Genomic DNA, 21,922 nt, shown 5'->3' with positions numbered 1-21,922 from the left:
AGAGGAGCTCAGGTGTTGTTATTTCCCCAATGAGTTGCTGTGATTCTGTCACAATAACTGGCCATGAGTAAATTCTATATATATGAAGTGTTTTAATTGCTTCTTTGTCATATCAGCGGGGCAGATAGTGTGTAATCAAGAGCAGTGATTGTACTTGCTGAACAAACTGGACAGACAGAGCAAACCTGGAGAACCAAAAGTGAAAACAGAGAGTTTAAGAACTAAGGCCAGGTCTACACTAAGGGAGAAAATCGATCTAAGATACGCAACTCCAGCTACGTGAATAACATAGCTGGAGTCGACATACCTTAGGTCAAGTTTCCATAGCCCGTTGACTTCTCATACTCCTCATGACCCAGTGGAGTACCAGAGTTGATGGGATTCCATCAATGGTCGATTTAAGAGGTCCTTACTAAACCCGCTAATTCAAACCCCGTGAAATCAATCTCTGCAATGTCGATCTCCCAATAAATGGAGAAAAGCTCTAAGGGAACAGAGAAATGGGAGGGGAAAAAAGGAAAAATGTTAAAGAAGGGAGTGAAAAAGAAGGTGAAAATAGAAAGGGAAACAAATAGAAAATATGCAAAGGGGAAAATCAAGCAACTTTCATGAACACAAGAATGAAGGAGCTGGAGAAGGAATTGTTGGCGAAAGGAAAGACGGAGGGATGTGTGGCTTAACGCTCTGATCATAGGACTGTGAGACAAGTACCCTTAGGTTTCTGATCTCTGTCCTGGCAGTTTCTCCATCATTCTAAAGCCTTGAGAAACAATGTTAAAAAATCAACTGTGCCTCATTTTTCCTGTCTGTAAATTGTGGATTCTAATACCTGCAGTGCAGGTACATGAGAAGATTATTTGGCTAATATAATTGGCACTTCGTATTCATCATTTCATTACCAATTCATTTAAGCAATTCATGAAAATAAGCATTTCTTCTCTACCTTCTGACATTTTGGGGGTTAACTGGTATTTAAATAATTGCCAAAAGCAATAGGTGCTTTGTACCATTGCTCCTTAGGACATGTCATCATTTTAAAAAATTGGAAAATGGCATGGAAATGTAGCAATTATTTATTCTTCACAAATCTTTATCTATCTGTTTATAGCAAATATCCTACACAGTATAGCAGAGCAGTCAATGCATTAGCTATTTCCCCACATTGTCCTGTTGCAGTTGAATTTAACCATTTCCTAATGTCTTGTGCTCAAAGTATTAACATTTTTAGAAAGAACAGCATGCCACTTTTTTTATTAAGGGGTGTGAGCAGGTAAGCGATCATCATTATCAGTCACTCTGTCTTCCTTTTTCACTCTTTTTTTCTCCATACTGAATTTTCATTCCTATATGTTCAACTGGTTTCTCCAATCTGCTCTCCAATCATTTCTTTAATATTTCAGCTCCCTTTCACAATTTCATGCAGTATTCCATAAGTTCTAAAGTTGGTCCCTTGCTCCTCTCACACAGATCCTTATCCGTCATGCACTCTCATGAGTTCAGTACCCATACAGAAGTGGATGGCTCCCTAATTTACCTCTTTATCCATGACAAGTCCCTTCTGTCCATTCTTCTATCTCTAACTGTTTGCCTCCTGGATATCTGCCCACAAACTTTACATAAAACTTTAATCTTCTCATCTTCTTTCCTGATTCCTTTCTTCTCTATTCTTGTAGGAAATTCTTTCTCTATTATAGTGTAGGGAGATTCCAGCACCATACCAGCTTCTCTTCCTTTCTCTGTTACTCCCTGTCTTTATTAATCCTGTCACTGCTTCTACACATGTATAAAACCTGTCCCCTTCTTTCTGTCCTACCTACCAAGCCCCTTATCTGTGTATTTGTATGCTGCCTCCTAGACTACTGTAATCTCCTTCCTCTCTGGGCTATTTTATCTCCATTCAAATTCCACTGCATACTGTTCCTCATTCCACACTTACACACTGTATCAGCCAGGTTGCTGGAGAGAGTAAGCTTGCATGCTCCCTACTGATGCAAAGAAGGTAAATGAGTGGGCTTATTCCTCAGGAGGTATCATTGCTCTTAATGGTTGCTTTGGTATAGTACAGCTGAGCAGCTTGCAATGTAACCTGGTCCATCAACAGTTTGGACAACATATGGGAGAGGAGACACCAGATTTCATCAGGAAAAAGGCAAACTCTATATAAGATATCAGGAAAAATTTCATGACAGTGAGCTCTATGAGGGTATGAGACAGCCCCCTTTCCTTCCTTCAAAGACATTTATAGATATTTAGTACAATCAATTTTAAATTTTAAATTCAATTTAGAATAACCCACCTTAAATTTGAAGAAGAATCCTGCATTGGGAGGGGACAGATTAAAATGCCCTATAGCAAGGCAGTCACCCCATTCCAGGTAAAATAAAGGTTAAATCCATCCCTGGGAGAGGGCTTTACCATGGAGCAAACAGCTTCAGAAGGTAGCAGCCAATTAGGGCCCAGCTGGGGCAGAATAAACAGGGGCCACTAAGCTCAGATACACACTCTAGCTCCAGCTGTGGAGCAGGAAGGACTGGCTGCCTGGTAAGTTAGAGAGGGTACCTGAGACAAAGCAGCACTGGGGAAAGGCAGGCAGAGCTGGGGAGCTCTGGCCTGACTCAACTCCCAGTCTGCAGGCCAGATACAGGGGCCTGAGGGATACTAGGGCTGCAGGGAGGTGGCAGGATATATAGATATGGCAGCAGGTCCACACCTCTTTGCCAATGATGAGTAGCCATTCCAGATTGCAGTTTGCTCCTGAGATAGGGGCTAAATGATGACTAGTATTGGGTCACTCAGGAAAAGTGGGTCCAGGGGATTCCCTGGGAGGGAAGGACCACAGCGTGCGGGGGCACAGCTGTGAGGCAGTATTGTGAGGAAAGGCACTGTGGGCTGGGAAGGGCATAGGGCATAACAAGGAGCAGAAGACAGGTAATTCAGAGTGAGTCACTGGGGGTGCTCCAGGGTTCAAAGGGCTAATTCCCAGATAGAACAGCAGGAGGCACTGCTCAACTGAGTCACGACCTGCCCTTATTGAACATTTTTTTTATTAGGTGACAGGGACAGCCAGCCAGGGCTTTGCCAGAACAAAGAGCATTTGTTACTAATGGCTGGGGCAATAATTCCTTTGCGGGATAAGAGCAAATTGGTCAAACACTGACTACTGATGTTGCATAGCGGTCCTGCTAACATCAATGGGAGCAATGAGTATGCATGTAAGGGTTTTATTTAGCCTGGTATATTTCTTGTGCTAAACATTGCTTAAAAAAGAAAATAAACAACATTGCATTGTTTTACTGTTTGCAGCTGATATTTTATCTTTGAAAGGTGGTAGCCTTAGATTGTCAATACAAACAAAAAAGGCAGGTGACCTGTTAAATATGTATAATGTCCTTTGCACACTGTTTAAACATGCTCAGCAGTATCTTCCCACATTTTCCCTAGAAGAGTAAAAGTACCGTGTATAGCTGTAGAGCTGGCCCAATACTTCCATGCAATGCAGTCATTAGGGACTAATTCACAATGAATAGTTTAGGCAGTGGGTTTAGCATCCCCCCCCCCACACACACACATTTTTTTTTCTTGACTCATGGGATCTCGAGGAGCAGCGTGAGAGTTCCCTGAGTTTGGCTGAATTCTTTAGTATAACAGATAGATTTTTTTTTTTTTTTGCAAATATTTTGTATGGATTGATGAGGAACCATTCTCTGTAAATATTCCCCAAATGCTACTTGAGCTTTGTTTGTTAGTTGTGACTGATTAGATGAGTCACAATGTTCCAACTGGCTAAGTGTGCAAGAACTACTGGGACAAATACTCACATGTGTAAATCTAAAGTCTGGTTACTACATATACATGCAGCTTTAACATTCTTTTTGTATGAACAGTCATGTCATGAAACTAACCCAAATGTTTATAGGAATTAAACACAAATGGTAAGGAGTAAGGAGTATAGCCAGTGTGCATTCATTTCAAACTTCTAGTGAATATACAAAGAGGGTTTTTTTGGATAAGTTTATGCAGCTCTAGCAGATACCTGTAGATTACAGGCATAATGTTGATGTCTCACCAGCCTCCTTTCATCCAATCCTGACTTTTTTTCTTTGTTGTGATGTAGCAGTGGGGATAAAACAATAGCCAGGTTTCCCTTAAGAAAACAAATTCCAAATAAATTTCTCTAGGTACTTCAGTTTTCAATAGCAGGCAAAATTATTGGAGTTGCACCCAGGAGGTCTAAATAGCTCAGTGCCTGCCTATCTCTAGTATTCAATCATGCAATAGAAAGGATAATTGGGAGGCAAAAATAGTTTCAAAACTCTACCTATTCTACCTGCAAATATAAGCAAACATTCACTGTTAAAATGCATTGTAGGCATTAATGTTTTTGGACTATGATCCTAAGCTTGAAATTATAGTGGTTCACACACATAATGCAAAGCATCTAAGAATAATAAACTCTTGGAGCCAACTTCTGCTCTCAGTTATAATTTTGCACCTTCAAGAAACATAGTAGACCTACAAGGATATAATGAATGGCCAGATTCATTCCCACCAGTGCAGGGAGTCACAATTCCCTGCCTGCCCTCTTCACCCATCTCTATAGAGAACAAGGAATGTGTCCAATGCTGCGCTCCCTGGTGGTTCATGTATGTACTATTGTTGTACTTATGGCAGAGTAAGGATTGTAGAAAAAGTCACTTAGAAACCATGATTTCGGATGTCCTGCCAAACCGTACGCTGAATAAAGAATTATATATTTCATCATGGGGTTTCCCATGGTGTTCTCATTGTAGTGTCTTGGTGCTTTACAAAGATGAATGAATGGATCTTCACAACACTCCTGTGAGGTGAGGTAATATTATGATCCCAGTTTTACACATAGGGTTGTGGCAGAATAAAGGGTGAAAGGAAAGGTGGGGCATAGGACTGACACTGAGGGAGACAGGATACAAACCAATTTTTCAGTTGAGTGGCTAAAACATAAAATTGGAGGGAACCCTTTTGCGTTGACCCAAAACAAAATATTTTCATTTATTTCAGTTAACCTTTTGTTTTAGTGTCAAGGATTTCTTTTACTTTAAAAATATTAATAAAATTGAAGTAAAACTTGATACGTAATCATTTTGAATCAAAAAGACAAAATGTTTCATTTAGAAAACATCAGCATTTTAAAAGCCGACTCCCTCCAGAACTGGCTCTGTGGTGACTCCTCCTGCACTATTGCCTTTATCAACATGGCAAAGACCAGAACATTTCACAGAGGAGAGGAAAATGATTTGAAAAAGGCACAACAAAACCTACTTGGTTAGTAGGGGCATTCAAATCATATTTCTGCACTCGTGCATACAACTCACTTTAAACGCATACTATTTTTGTAAGTTTCCACAAGCATTACGTGTGTTACCATCAGAGCATGACAGTTTAAACTCTGATCTCACTTATCCATTAAGGTTTAGCATCTTATAACTTAGAAACCACAATGATGGCCATGTAATACTGTTGAGAGAGAGAGAGAGAGAGAGACAGAAAGAGATTCTGATCTAGAAAAAATATATGATGTTGTAGTTCCACCATGAGTGATATTAAACATATGGGTAGGCTTTTGCAGGATTTGGCCCATAATCAGCAGAGAGATAAAACAGATAGATAAAGTTAAATCAGACTTGCAGCATTATTTAAATGTAGCTCTTTATATTTATAGACAACAATATGCTGCTGTTACAAAAGCTATTTCATTTAGTACCAACCCACATTCAGCAGTGTAATTATTCTCTTAATTATTGAAACATTCATCATAGTTTTCCAATTGATTCATGAGTGGCTGGCTGCATTTCTTTGACTCATTAATATAGTGACAAGTAAATTGACAATACTTTTTCTAACCTCCTATATCTGAACAGTAATACTTGGGATAGAAGACTGAATTGTTTTTACTTTGCTTGTTATTTATTATTGTTACTAACAATACCTAATAGTAATTGTCTCATTTAATGGCAGAGATACAAAACAATATATTAGGAAATCCTAATTTTCAATGGATTTCATAGTAAAATCTTCCAAGTAGTATCTTCTTGAGGCTACATTTTTTTTTATTATGAAGTGGGTAATAAAGAAGTGATCATTCTAACTACAGATACAAATTATGAAATACATAAACCCAAGACTAAAAAATAGCAGTGACCTTATATGCCTGGAAATAAGAAGTAGTTTCAGTCACATATATCAGACAGGATTAGCAAAGAACAAAGGGAGTACACACAAGAGAAAAGATTACCGTAATATAAAGAGCTCCAAAAATGTATTTAAAATAAAATTCTATGGTCTTTCTTCTTTTGGCATGACTGTATGTTATTATCATAGCTTGCTTACAAAAAAGGCTATGCAAAGTTTATAATATTTTCTTAACTTACACCATAAAAGCAGAGCTATTTCTTCTTTCTTACCCATTTTTCACAAGCTATATAGACTAAAACATGACACTAGATTTTTTTGCCATCACTCCATTATTTATTTTATTTATAGTGTTCCCAAAAATGTACTAGGTGTTTTCCCCACTGCCTGCCCTATGCTCACCAGCTTCCTCTCAGTAGCTGACTGATGGTGTCCAGAATCTCAATCCCACAAAGTCCAGTCTTAGTGCGATATCATGACTACTTGTCCTTGGATATTACTCCTTGACTTCATGATGCTAAACAAATTGACAGCTCCTTTTCCTGTAGTTCCAGCTAGGGTATCTGTGTGTAATGTGAGAAACCAGAAAAATAACTAAACAAGGCGCAAGAGCATAAGAAACAGAAAAGTTGTGTGTGTGGATGCCACTCATGCACTATAGTTTGAAAGAGTAAATCTGTGTAAATCAATGCATTTATTTAGCTCTCTCACCAACTCTTTCCCTGAGTTAACACCCCAGCACACAGAATGCTAGCAAAGGTGATTATCTCTGCTAGCATAATTCCTCCGTAACATCTGCTTTCGCCCATAACACTCCACTAATTTTTCCCTCATTTCATTACACATAATTTTCTTTCAACACAATCTACATGTATTAAGTGGTAATGACTTTCCAGTTAAGAGCAAATCGACGCCAAGGGACCCCCCCCTCGATTGCCTGCCGTGCCTGACTCCGGCTATTAAAGATAAATTTGGTGCCTCAGAAAGCTGCAGTAAGCTAATCAATCAATTAAGCGGTTAGGACATACATTATCAAAATTCCACAGTGCGGGGGTGCATGAGTGCATGCTGATATACTTGGTATGAATTAAGGAATTTAAAAAAAATGCAAGCTACTAATGAATACAATTTGAGGTTGAAAGTCAGTAGTTAGTGTCTTCTGAATTAGAAAACTCAAGCTATTATACTATTGATACTAACTTTGGTTTCTGTGGGTAGATACCGTGCATTACAGGTTTTTCAAACTTAGATAGATATATAGATATGTGTGTGTGTACCACACACACACACACACACACACACACACACACACACACACACACACACACACATCTATCTATCTATCTATCTATCTATCTATCTATCTATCTATCAAGTTTTAAAAACCTGTAATGGATGGTATCTACCCACAGAAACCAAAGTTAGTACACACACACACAGACAAGCATACTAATGACACAGCATGGAATGTACAACAGAGTCAAATCAGTGTTAAAACAATATTAAGAGTCTGATATAGAATAAGGCAAGGATACTCCCAGTTAAGGCAGCTGTTTTGTCTTTGACTTATCAATGTATTTCAGGTTATTGCAAATCGTGATTAATATTCCAGATCATTAAGTGCTGCAATATTGTGATTTAAAGACAGTGGGCCAATCATCACCCTGAATCTGTTGCCTTTAGTTAAATACATTGTTTAAGGTAACGTTAAAGATCTAACTTTCATGGGCATTTTAATGGTAATAAAAGAAATCTTCAAATAAATGCCTTCCATCAAAATGATAACCTATACTGATATCTTTAGCACTTTTTACACTTAATTATTACTCTGAAGAAGTTGTGCTCATCTATGATCGAACTGAATTTGGCTTTCTGAGTGCTAGGAAATGAAACAATTCTACTAGGCAAGAAAAGAATATTTGATACCACCTTTTAATTGATATTCATTTCTTTAAAAAAAATTAACATTCTTGAATTTTAAAAATAACTTCATCAGCTAGAAGATAATGTTTCAATTACAAAAAAATCTTGTATTTGCATGGACAGCTTGTGTGCCAAATATTAGTCAAATAATACCACGTAAATTAATAGGAGCATAATCCCAAAGATTATGCAACTTTCTATCAATATTGTACAAGTTACTTTTCTGTACAGAATTGACATTAGAAATACAATCAGAGACTTAAATGAAACATTACAGTCATGGTTCTATATAGGACAAAACTAGATAAAAATAGTGAAACTTATGTTTTAAAGTAATCAGTAAAATCTACAAAATAGAAACTACAAACTTATTGTTACAAGGCTTTCCCAATTACTTTTCCTGTCAGTATTAACCATTTTGCCTAAAGCTTTGTTATCATTGTACTGTAGTTATCAGATGAAATGACATGGCAAAACTCTCTGCCTACTTTTCCAAGGGATTTTTCCCTTTCTGCAAATTGTATTGGAGTGGGTACAGCACATATACAAGAGGTGGTGAAAGTAACCACAAAGTATATCACCCTTTTACTGTCCACATAAATAATGTTCTTCAGAAAAAGAGAAGCAACTTGTTTAAAAAAAAAAGAGAGAAGAGATTTTTTATAGTTTGTTTTGTTTTTCTTTTAAATTATATAGAAATAAAAGAAATAAGTCAGTCATTCTCTTCTGATACCTTTACAAATGCCTTGATGAAAATACTAAAAGGGAATATGCATTCATAAAATACACACAAACAGAACTTTATCAAAATCATGATTTGGTTTCTTCTGATTCTATGCAATATAATGTCTACAAAATGCTATTACGGAGTGCTAATAAAGTAAACGCAGAGTGATGAAGCATACCTATTGATAGCATAAAAATGTGTCCTTCAATAAACAAATGGCATGTTTCAATATTATAACTCTTGCCCTTGCTTCCTTGGCTTTCTCCATTGGTTTGACGGATATCAAAAAGGGGTCAGAGAAGTATGCAATCTAAATGTGCTGATTTTTATTTTCTTTCTTTTGTGCTTTTTCCTCTCATTTAGATGTCCTTTTCTTCATTGTTCATGATGGATATGAAATCTTACAGATTCATGTATTCCTGAGATGCTAGGATCAGATTTGACTATGTCATTTCTTAGAACACCTAAGTTTAAGTTTATTTGGTTAGAAGGAAATGCAGTGATGTAGCTCTTCCTATATGGAAACAGTTATTTTGGTATTTATTAAATTTTTAGTACATGAGTGTTCATTTCTGCTATATCTGATAACTATTCAGTAGAGTTAAGGGAGACTTAACCCCTTCTTTTTTCCCTAAAATTTCATTCCTATTTATTGAAAAGAACATAAAACTTCTGTTTGTTTTTACAAAGTATTGAATTCCTTCTGATTAGAGAGAAAAAAAGCAGACAACAAAAAACTCAAACTAAATCAGTTTTCATTGACCCTTTGCCCAAAACAAGTAAAGGCTGAACTTTTGACCTTAACATTTTTCAGTGATGCAGGTCTGTGAAAATAAAATGAGCTATTTAATGCAAAGATTGGTCTAAGGAAATGCCCTGTGAGGGGATATTTTTTTTGGTTGTTGTTTACTTGAAGCAGATAAAACACCCACCTTAAACCCACCCTCTATTCGGTTCAGCAGCACCTCCATACTCCAATAAACCGTTTTCATTCCATCTGGCATGCGTTTGCTCTGAAGACATTTTCCTGTCAATCTCTCCCGCCACATTAAAAATCTGTCATTACTATTGCATTGCCGCCTGGCTCCTGAGATTTGTCTGACTGCTTTATTGCTCCTCTCATTTTTTTCCCTGCTACAGCCGAGAAGCAGAAATAAAGGTTTGTTGTTGAAACATGGCCGCAAGGAAAGTAGGAGGCACACATCTGTCAAGGTATTACCTTTCTTCAACCAGGGATTAAGGTGTTTTACTGCTCTCGCTACTGAGCAGTCACACTGAATAAATTTTCTCAGTGGAACATAAAAATGAACTCATATATTTTGAACCGGGTTTCATTCTTTCAAGCCAACCCAGATAATTATGCAATGGCATCAGTGTTCATGGGGAAAAAGAAAAGTCAGGAAGGATTTTTTCCCCTTGAAATTTGCATTATTTAAATGCTTATCAGGAAGACAAGACTGAGGCACCTCAGTATTGGGGAGGAAAATGTTTTCACTCATCCTTTTCCTTTTGCTGTTACTCAATCTCTTGCAAAGTCAGGTAGGGTACAGGACTTTAGTCCTCTTGTTTTGTCTATATGCTCTTAAAACATGCCTTGCTGTGAATATTCACTGTTAAATCACATGTAAGTAAACTGGACCCAAATTTTGATTTCTGATACACTGTCAGTCTGGAACCCTAAAGAAACTGACAATAACATTATCTGCCATGTATCCTGTCCCTTGCTGCTGGTGGAATGTAAATGGCCATCACTTGGTATAAATGAAACAAAAAAGCCTATGTATAAAGGTGGTTGTTATGCTAGATCAACGTGTGCAAAATTGTACTTCAAACCTACAACCACCAGAAATCTCTGGAATCATCTGAGTTCAGTTGATGACCTAGCTCACAGAAAAAAGCCGGGATTAACTTGAGGGCTAAACCTGATGTAAGTGAATGGCAAATCAGACCCAATATATTTGTTGAGCTAAACAAATGGTCCATAATTTTGATCTAGAAAAAAAAAAAAAGAAGTGAATCTACCACAGAGAACCCAGAGACAGAAAGTCAAGCCTCACTATGGAAATCATGACTATTTTCCATTGAAGACTACAAATGCTTCAGCTTGGTATTCTTCCAAAGCCATTCTGACTAGAAGCACCAGTTACCCAGTACACCATGCCTGCATTTGACCAAGAAATTAATCTCTCCCTGTCTAGCAGAAGGGTACAACTCACAGAAGTCAAAGTGTGAACTCTATTTTTATGAGCAAGACATCCCAATTCGACTGAGGAGTAACAGGGAGCTTAATTTCTAGTGAATACCTATGCTTACAGCTGAACAAAAGCAAACAACCCGTCCACAAAGCTACCATCAGTCACTCACTTATTTTCATCAGCTCTATTTTCCCAGTAGATCTGTGAACTATACATGTCATTTAGATTCCATTTCCCCATCCTTTCTGTTCTATGTGGATGTCAATGTACCTTAATAATTTCTTCCCAACTAAAGCATAAGAAGAAGAAAGCATGATGAAATATAGCTGCCAACCTGAAGTCAGGTGGCACTATTGAATTGCTTCTTCCCCACATGAGAGCACAGGAGCTAAAATGTATGTTCTTTGGCAAAAAGTTGTGGGTTTGTTCTGTGTTTGTACAGCACCTAGCACATGGCAGGTCTTTAGAGAAATAAATGAATGCATCTCTGTAAATGTAGATTCTATTGCCTCCTCCACAGTCCACCCCACACTTGCCATCGTCTCTCAGGATAGCCCTTCTCAGGATAGACATTTTTGCCTTCAGACTCTTGGTGTACTGCAGATATAGGTTTTAAGTGCTATCGAGAAAAGTTTCACTTGCTCTCTACACCAGGTGAATTTTGCAAGATTTGACTACCTCACTGAACCCTGTTCATCTGCTGATCTCAAAAAGACTTTTTTCTCTGGAAATGTTGGGTGGTTCCAATTGCCCAATTACCCACTAAAGCTTTTATAATGCATAGTTAAAAAATGCTGTCAACTGCCTCTGCTTGGTCTGCAATTATTGTACTCATGTTTATGTGTGATTTATAACTTTGGGTGTGTTTAAAATGCATACCAGGGTCTGGATCAAAGTTTTCAAATGGCCTCTAGCTAAAGTATTCAAAAATGACTAATGATTTTGGGTGCCCAGCTGGAGCCACGTACAAGAGGCTCTGATTTTCAGAAAACACTGAGCATACACCTTTTATCAGAAGACCCCAAAACGCAGTCATTTAAAAAAATGGGTCTCTATTCTCAAAACAGCAAGAATCCCAGAACTGAACACTCAGAAAGATAAGGGATTCTGAATCTATAGCTGCCCTAATCCCTGGATTATCACTGATTTTATTTAGCTATCTGAGAAAAATAGTAATATTTTTGCAGAAAGCAAGAATATACCCTACGTCCAATTAAAAATACAATTCAAAATTTAAATTTCAAATATGCATTACCTCTTATCTACAATGGACTGATAGCTAATGTGTATGAGAGGCCTGAGCTCAGTTTGTTTACCTGTTTTTTTATGGTGTTGTCTACTTAACTATCAGTGGATCACATGCAATCAATTCATCATGTCAAAACAGTGTTCTCAGGTCCCGGGAGAATGGTGTATCACCATGACTCCAAGAACCAGTTCAGTACACAAAATGCACTGAACACAGTGCTCTAAGAAGCCAAGAAACTTGTATTAGTCTTGACTGCCAACCAATACAATTAACTCCCTCCATCCCAAACTCCCATATAATTAGTTCACTCTCCATATAGTAATTTTAGTCTTTCATCCTCTCATCCCTAGAGCTTCCTACCCAAAGCATTTAAGTCACCCCTCCCTGACCTCCTTTATTCTTTTGGTTTCAATACAATTTACTGAAACCACACCTCTCCCAACATCTCAACTCTACACAATTAATTGAAGCCCTCCTTTCTAATACAATGAAACCCACACCTCTGCATATCAGTATCACAATGCACAAGTCACCTGTCCCACCTCGCTACAAGTAATTTACACCAGACCTCAGCTTTCTGCAGAGCTCCCCCTGAAGTCCCAGCTGCTCAGATGCAGACATTGTTTTCTGTGAGGAAGGAGAAAGACTAGAGGGGAGCCCAGGCTGTACTCCACTTCCTTCTCCTCCTTTCCCTGTCTGAAAAATATGGCAGGCCAACTTAATCACTCCTCAGTTCTCTCTCTGCCCAGCTTGTTCGCTCTTCACTGAGTCCCTGCCTGACACCATCTCTCTGCTTCTTGGATGGAAGTTGATTGAAAAGAGGGAAGGGGGATCAGAAATGCAATAGGCATGTCTCCTTCAATACCATTATCTGCTGCTTTTCTTGTGAACCCCAATTTAGTTTGCAGTGCTCCAGGGCAGGCAGGCAGAAGGAGCAGAGTGGAACAATTGGGGCAATAGTTAGGGAACTCACTAGGACTTGGGAAACTGGGTGTAAAGACCCTGCACTGCCACAGCCATCCTGTGTATGACCTGGGATAAATCAATTGGCCTCTTTTTGCTTGAGTTCTATATCTGCCAAAATTGGGAGAATAACAGCTCCCTACCGCAAAGTGGTAAAGGGGGCTATATGGGTAACTAAAACAGATAGCCACAGTGTAAGCACAGTTCTGTTTCCCATTTATGTCAAGAGTATTGCTTGCATGTGTAAAGATATTACTTATGTACTTCATCTTACCAACAGAGTATTTTTCTCTTGTCCCCCTCCTGCCGAAGAAGAGAGGGCCACCATGATGCCAGCCAACAAATGCATACAATTCCCTCCAAAAAATGCTGTTCTGCTGTGTTTGCTCTGACTAACTCACTCTACCCTGTTTCCTTCTCCCAGCTTTGCATAGAGGACTTGGGCAACGGTCCACAAAAGCAAATCTTCCAGGTGAATATGTTATATTGGTGCAGAGACCTTCACTCAGTAGATAACAGTGCTGGTTGAAAAAAATGAAAACCCCCGTTCCATGAATACATTTCAATTTTGCTTCCATTCTGAAGAACTCAATATGGAGCCTAATTTTTTTGGAGACTTTTGGTGAAAGTCCTCACCAAAGCTTCTATGTCTGTCCTGTCAACTTCAAGAGATCAAACATCATGAGTCGGAACTCCAGAAATCATGGGTCTGTTCAAAAAACCATGATTTTTTTTTAAAAGCTTATACTGTGTGCTAGGTCAACCTCTTGCTTTTAGAGCTCCCCGTGCCTATCTCAGGCTGTGTGCAGTGACAGTTAGTGTGACCACTTTCCCAAATGTACCACATTGGCATCTGCTTCAGGATGCCATCTTCTGCCTAGCAATTAATCCTGAGCCTCAGTCCCCATCATTGCTACCCCATCAGTTCAGCTCTCTACTCCATCAACCTTCACTTACCTCAGTTTACCCTCCCCCCCCCATTCCAGTACTCACCCCGTCTGCTTAGAATTCACCATCAGGTCAGCTCCCTTGCCCCATTAGTCCCCACTCTCCTCACTTCAGTCCCTTTTCAGCTCTCAATCCCAGCTCCACCTCAGCCCCTTAGGGTTCTTCACTCTCCCCAAGCCTGAGGGGGTAGGGCTGTAGTGGCCACTTGACAGGCTGGCAAGAGAGCAGCTACCTGAAGCGGTCAGCCAGAGCCTTACCTCACAGGGCTGACACCTGGAACCCAAGAGGAAGGGCCCCTGCTGTCAACTCCATGATGAGGAGATCTAGATGAGAGTCCCGGGAGACTGAGCTCTCATTCTCAGCCCCTCAAAGAGGGCCCTTTCTCTCAGCACCACAAAAAGGGGCTGTGGCTACCAGCTCTTCAAGGAAGGACTCATGATGTCTCCCTTAGGTGGACAGGCTTCCACTTTTAGCCCAGTGAGGAGGGGAGAGAGGAGGTTGACATTGACAGCCTGGCCACCCAGGTCTGATAGCAATTGGCAGCTTTTTCTATCATCTGTGGCTGAAATTTGAGAGTGCTATTGTGAGATCATGAGTGAGGCTTCATTTTACATAGAAATTGCTTCTCTGACAATAAATGTGTGTGTGTCTTCTATCTATATTTCCACTTAAATCAATAAACAATTGTTCTCATATTAAAGTCTAAAAAGTTGTTTAAAATTTCACTGAAAATGTAAAATAGAGCAAAAATGGAAGATTTTTATAATGTTGACTTTTTTCTAGGAAAAAAGGGGCACTTGAGAGGATCACCATTCCTTAGTGATCTCTGTCCCCCATGGATCAGCCTCTTGGGGCCACTGGAAGCTGGTGTAATTTAGAGTGGCCCTGAAGCTGCTCTAATATATTTTGCAGATTAACCTGGCACAGAATATGCCCAACGACTAGGGGCTTGGACCTGTATATGAGCTCCTCTGTGCCCATCTCTTCAACTACCTCCAGAACTCCTTGGGAATCTGGCCCAATATATCATTTCAACACATTCTCACTTCAAGAAGGAGAACATGGTGAATGGAACCTTCAACGTGCCTCCCTTTCTGCACGTGTTGAGCATTTCTGCTGAAGCCAATGGCATTTAAGACTATTCAGCTCCTCAAAGGAGGTATTCTGCACTTAGGTTAAATCGTTACGGATTATCATGCAGTTTTTGCAAAAGTAGGTTGGTTTCCTTTTCTGCAAACCAATGTAAAGAGAATAGAAGAGCACTGCTGGCCACTCTAACCAACCTACAACATTAGCAGCAACCTTCACTCTGAAGCGGAGAAGTGTTCCGGGTAGAATGAAATGGCGAAGCCAATACACTTGCAGATAATATAAGACTAAATACTTGAAGTTAACATGGAAAATTCTGAGGTCAGTTTACAAGGGGAAATGAGCCTTGTATTGTTATGGTTCCCTTTCAATATTGTTTGTAGTACTACAAGGGGTAATGGTGCTTGTTTATCTATATTCTGTGATGCTGTGTCCTGCTGGGCATATTAAAGCCCATGAAATAATGATGAAGCATAGGGGTAATTAAAACCACAGTGACATTGATCTGTTGAAATTTCAGAGGGAGCTCAAGGCACACCGGGAGACTATCCATCTTACCTCACGCAGGGCCAGCTTGATTGGCCTACTGAGTATTGAAGACGGTTAGGTTCCTCACCTGTGGCCATGGGGGCTCCCTGTGCAGCAGTCCTACTGGCTTAAGAGCTTTACAAAACAGGAGGCTTGGGATGAGCATGGTCACAGCTGTGCCACTTTGCCCTTACCAAGAAGAAAAATCATTTAAAATATAGATCTCCTTCATGAATCTTTTGATCTATACCTGATAAAAATATATACCTATTTTAAAAGACATAATTCATTCTACTAAGAGCTATTAGGCTTTCCAGTAGAGATACCTGGTTTCTGAACTCTGCCACTGTTTGACCTTAATTCATCATTATTTGACTTTGGTTAAACTCATTTTCATTGGTCTTTTTTTTTCCTCCCTTAAAATATTCCAGTGCATTTGCCAGGGCTATTTTTACACACTCTTCAGATTCAGAATTTGAACTTCACAGTAGTTAAACAAAAATCAATGCAATGCTGGCAGTTATTGTATCAAGTATCATTCCCACCACACCCTCACTTTTTCTCCCCAACTTTGGCTCTGGATATCTGGGGGCTTTTATGCAACCTGTAGTAACATGATTATGCATCAACTGCTTCAAAACTGCCTTCAAATCAGGAAAGTGCAAAGTATTGAGTGTGCTAAACTAGCTGTTATGCCATAGCTTGTTCTGTTTACTGGCACCTACTGTACATCATTATATAATCACAGATTTTTACATTCTTTTTATAAATCCCAGACTATTTTTTTCTTTGCTTCCTCCCACTTCATTTGCTGCTGACGGCTGCTGCTTCAGCTCTCTTACCTCTCTTAAGAGGAAGTAGGTTAAAAACAACAAGAAAAACCCTATCAGATTAAAGCAAACATGTGGGTCCTACTGAGAAATGATACATCGTACAATAGAGCAAGCAAAACAGCTCACTTTGAAGGCTAAGTTTCTAAATATACTCAGAGACGTCTGAAAGCAGAAAGCAGCTGTCTTCTGCTTGTTGTCAGTTGTTAAATTCCTGATGCCCTAAATAATGAGAAATCTAATGAAGGACCAAAATTGATGCAAATGGGGCAATAAAATCACTCTGACGAGGCTGCAGTTTATACCTAGTTTATAATTAAAATGAGTATGGTTGATAAGGCTAAACTACTATAAAGTTCAGTGACTTACTAAACAAGGCATAAGGCTGGAATATTACAAAATTGGAAAACTACAGTGTGCTAAAAAGATCTCCATGTAAATATATCAGAAATAGATTAATAGGAAAATCCAGAAAACTTTTTAGGGTGTACCATGGATACTGGAAATTGTAAGGCTTTGTTGCCTTGGGGTTAGTGATAATGACAGAATTATTAGATTAAAAAAAGAAGCTGGTGTTGAATGTCCTAGTTCCATTTTCTTCTACTGAGCTATAAAGACTCATACAAAGTGAGGATCTCGCCCCATGTATCCAAGTATATGCAACAATTTTCACAATCCTCTCAAACTTTTCTAAGTGATCAAGTGGATTTATTAAAAAAAAAAACTATATTTCATAGGGTTTCTAATTTGGAAGTTATACACACACACACACACACACACACATTCACATTCTCTCTCTCTCTCTCTCTCTCACACACACACACACACACACACACACACACACTTTTAATCATATTCAGTTAGGGTTTATATAAACAATTTTAGACCAAAGCCCCAGTACTACAACTTGATTTACATGTAGCTCTCAAGGTCTGTCTGTGTGACCCTGTTTGTACAATTGTTACCTATGTGTCTGCTTTACAGTGTGCCATCCTGCATTTTTTTCACGTCAATCTTTTCTAATTTAGATGACTTTCTGCATAGTTTTCTCAGGGCCTACACATACGTTACAACTCTCAATTCATGTTTCACTTAAAATCACTGCTGCACCTGGGAATGAGATCACAAGGGTAAATAGCCCAATCTGCAGAAGGAAAGTATGAGAAGTTTCAAACTATCCCTGAAGAAATCACTTGCTAAAAGTAATCTGAATTATTATCAATCCTCAGCTTGCATAGAGCAGTCTTTGGGGTACTTTGAATATGAAAAGCTCCATATGAAAACCAAATTCTATATCACTCTGTCATAATGAGTATGTTTATAAAGGGAATATACAAAGATGATGGTTGGAAACAGATTTTTTTTCTTTTGTGAGTGTTCAAGTTCTTTAAGTTTGAAGTAAAATATCCCTGAGTAAAATATAACCTTCTACAGCGTGAAGGTTTCTACTTTTCGGCTGCGTCTAGACTGGCATGATTTTGTGCAAATACTTTTAACGGAAAAGAGAGCGTGTATGCTGGCATGTGCCTTTGCGCAAAAGCATCAGTTCCAGTGTAGACACTCTCTTGCACAAGAAGGCTCCGATGGCCATTTTAGCCATCGGACTTTCTTGCGCAAGAAATTAACTTGGCTGTCTACACTGGCCCTCTTGCTTGCGCAAGAGGGCTTATCCCTGGTGGGAGCGTCGGAGTATTTGCGCAAGATCCACTGATTTTGTTTAGTACAAAGTCAGTGTTCTTGCGCAAATACTCGTGGCCAGTGTAGACAGGCGGCAAGATTTTGCACAAAAGCAGCCACTTTTGCCTAAAATCTTGCCAGTCTAGACATACCCTTCATGTGCAGGCAAATGCATCCTCAAATTAAAGTTCATAATTTCTCGTTGTACAGTGTTTCAATTTATTTATTTACATTAAGTTCTGGGAATCATATGTGGATCTTAGGCTCCTAAGTAGAGCTTCCACTTTTCCTCAAAAAATGTGAGATTGGCTTAAAATTATTCAGTTTTTAACATATTATATATGTTGTTTTGTCTTCATTTGCTTTCTGCCTTTGACCATTTAGGGTTCACATTTTCACGCTTTTTTTTGGCAAACCATGTTAGAAACTTATAGTTAAAATCACAGAACTAAAAATTAACAGTAGCTTAAGTACACGATTATGACTTGATCACATTTATTATGTGCAAATAGTGTCTCAATCAGTAATATATGTAGAATGACTACAGTACTGGGATGCATCACCTCAAGTAGTGCTAAAGCAGTTTACCTCTCTAGTAGCAATTGCGAGGTTAATTACCTCAATTTTTGGCACTGATGTGACTGCTGCTAGAATATTGTGTCCATTTGTGGGGCCCATTGTTCAAAAAGGTTGTTGCAGAGGGTTCGATGAAGAGCCACAAGAATGATTAAAAGATTAAAACACATTTCTTTTAGTGATAGCTACAAAGAGTTCAACCTATTTAGCTTAACAAAGAAAAGGTTAAAGGGTGATTTGATTCAGACAGCAACTAAGGTGTACATTTTCACTGGAAACATTTTTCCAAAAGATGTAGTGGATTCATCACTGTCCTGCTGAAAAAGGATACAACTAGTCTTCCCAGGGATGTAAATGGCAACTAGTGATCAGTCCTAATGCAAGTACCAGTTGGAGTACAGATCATACCCACTGTGCCCTGTGCAATATTCTTCAGGCGGCAATCAGTGGCCCGAGAGAATTTCAAGGTTAGCCACAAACCTGCCCCTCATGATTAGATGCTGTATAATCAACTAAGCTAATGTGCTAATCTGAAGGGAAAAAAAATTGGAAATGAGCATATATGTGGTTTAAAATAAACGTGGATCATTATTGCATTAGGAGCTAGGCATGAATGACAAGACTAGATTCTGACTAGCCTGTGCAGAGCACAAGTTACAAAGGTCCTTGTATTCCTTTCTTGGTCTCTGTGCTTCCAACGCACAAAGACCAGATCTGTCTATACTAACAGTGACACTAGATACCCCTTAGAAGTAAGATGAGGTAATGTGATACCATTGCTTCTCCATGGCTTCCATGATGTCCACAAGGCAGGACTGCTGCAGAGGGATATGTATGCTTCACCCTTTCAAACAACATAATAGCTCCTGCTTTTACATGCATTCTCCAAAAGCTCCCACATGAATTCTGGCTAAGTCAGCCCAAATGCCTTTGACAACAGCCACTGAGGAGAAGTGCCTCAACACATTCCTGTAACACAGACTCTAGCTATAAAAGCTGAACTAACTCCTTACTTCACAAATGATTTTCTGGTGTAATGACCAGTCCTCACAGCAGAATTCATATAGTTTAAAGAAGCACATGGTACATTCAGCCTTATATTTCACCTGCCATGCCACTGTCATGGTTAGTAAGGAAGATCCTTAAACTTACAAATATTGGCTAAAAAGTGACAAACGTACCACTAAGTTGCAGTAAACAAGAAGACATGAATGATTCAGTATCATAGGAGTGGGATTAAGAGAGGAAACACTGGAAGTCTGAAGACCAGGGTTCTGCTACCAGCTTTTCCACAGACTTCCTGGATAAGTCACCAAACCTCTTTGAACCTCAGTTTCTTCCTTTGTAATAGGTTGTCAAGGTGCCCTAAGTCTGCAAATGCTTTGGGATGCTAGAAATACAAAGTCTTTTCATAGGTATTATTTATTCATATTATGTCAGGCCTAGATGCCGCAGCTGAGATCAGAGCATTGGAAAACTCACTGTTTTTCTCTGACGGAAGGCTGGTGAGGACATTTTCCCGCTGCGTCATCTAGTGGGGGGGATTTAAAGGCACAGCAACCTTTTTTTTTTCTCAACCAATTTTTTCCCCCACCATGTTCAGGATTTTTTGGGAAAGTATCTGGAAACTCTCGCCTGACATCACATAAGTTTTGTGGTAGAGCCAGGAATTGAATGCTGACATTCTGCATCCCCACGTATGTTTTAACCACATAACCTCCTCTACATTTCATTATTATTTCCCTGATTTGGACTTGTGACACCCTCTAGGAGCACTGCATCCTCAGGTTTGCTGACAATATCCCCAGCGCTTGACACCTTTGCTAATGCCGGGCACAAACAAGTAGTGTTTTCCCAGGCCTGTAGACAGGGGGGCACAAAAGGGACAGTTCCCGTAGGAGCAGGCAATTTAAAAGTGTCCAGGGTTCATCAGCCCTGTGTTTACCAAAGGGGAAAGGATAACACTAACAGGGAAATATTTTTATTACTTTTCCGTACTTCAGACTCAAGCCCTCAGGATTTCTCCACTACAAAGTCACACTCTCCATCGCTATCATCACCTGGCCAAGAACTGGAGAGGAATCAGAGGAAGCTTATATGGGGCTATCAGCACCACTTCCTATGTAGCCAGAGGGGACTTTTGTTATCTGCTGAGAGTCTCGGACTCTTACCTTGCAAATGACTCCTCGTGGACACAGAAATCCAACTACAGTACAAAGATGTCATTTCAGGACTGGGGTGGAGGCGGTCAAGCACACAGTGTCTGATCTGCACCTCACAGGAGCCTGTTGATGAGTAACATTACTGAAGGGTATAGAGAATTATATCAATGTAAATTATATAAGAATCAAAGCTAGCATTCTTTTTAATCCTCCCAGCTAGGGGATGAGGTTGTGAGGATAGAAACTCAGATGGGAATTGAACCTGGTAACTCACAAGGTAGCATTTAGTTCCATCATTCAGCCAACAGCCCAGCCTAGGAAAAGAAATGGTACTTTCCAGCTCTTTAGCAAGAAATTCAAAATAATGGACAAATATGTGAATTGAAAACATTTTTATCACACATTTTTAAACAAATTAGGCTTATTACATTCATTTTATCTATATGGAGTCAGTTTTATTACTTAAACAGTCATACAAAAACGTGTTTCCTGTAAAAATGAAACCAGTATTATGTTCAACTCCCACATGGTTTGTTTTAAAAATATCTTTAAATACTATTAAAGAACAATCATTCTGTAAGTTTATATCATGAGTGGGAAGTAGAAACCATCAATGAATCATATTATTCCTACAACTGTAACAACAATATGAGCAACTATGGTAATAACAATAAGTTTATGCCTACTGTATATCTGCTGTGTAGACACTCTCCTGACATGTAATCCTGACATGTAGTGGTGGCATGTGTAATATGCTTTTTAATTGTCATCCATTATGGATAGCTATGCAAAGTAAACCTTTTTTTTTATTAATTTCTCCACCACTCACCAGCAATATGATCATGTATAGCACCTGAAAAGAAAAAAAAATACATTACATTAGCCAC

At 39.0% G+C, this 21,922-nt stretch overlaps 1 long non-coding RNA gene across 3 annotated transcripts in view; it reads right to left on the bottom strand.

The window, feature by feature from the left end:
* Nucleotides 1-21,922, bottom strand: part of LOC112545915 (uncharacterized) — a 33,392-nt gene extending 11,470 nt beyond the window's left edge. Inside the window, exons 1-3 of one of the 3 annotated variants that reach the window (XR_012903140.1) lie at nt 21,722-21,922; nt 21,045-21,158; nt 6,571-6,731 (exon numbers count right to left, since the gene is read on the bottom strand). This is a non-coding gene — a long non-coding RNA (uncharacterized LOC112545915). Of the gene's footprint in view, nt 1-5,775; nt 6,732-21,044; nt 21,159-21,721 lie in introns of those variants that run through there. The other 2 variants (XR_012903138.1, XR_012903139.1) reach the window with 2 other exon arrangements.

Source organism: Pelodiscus sinensis, chromosome 4 (genome assembly GCF_049634645.1).
Source record: "Pelodiscus sinensis isolate JC-2024 chromosome 4, ASM4963464v1, whole genome shotgun sequence".
Taxonomy (NCBI): domain Eukaryota; kingdom Metazoa; phylum Chordata; order Testudines; family Trionychidae; genus Pelodiscus; species Pelodiscus sinensis.
Note: the sequence above shows the minus strand (reverse complement) of the source record. Positions and strands in the feature narration are given on the sequence as shown.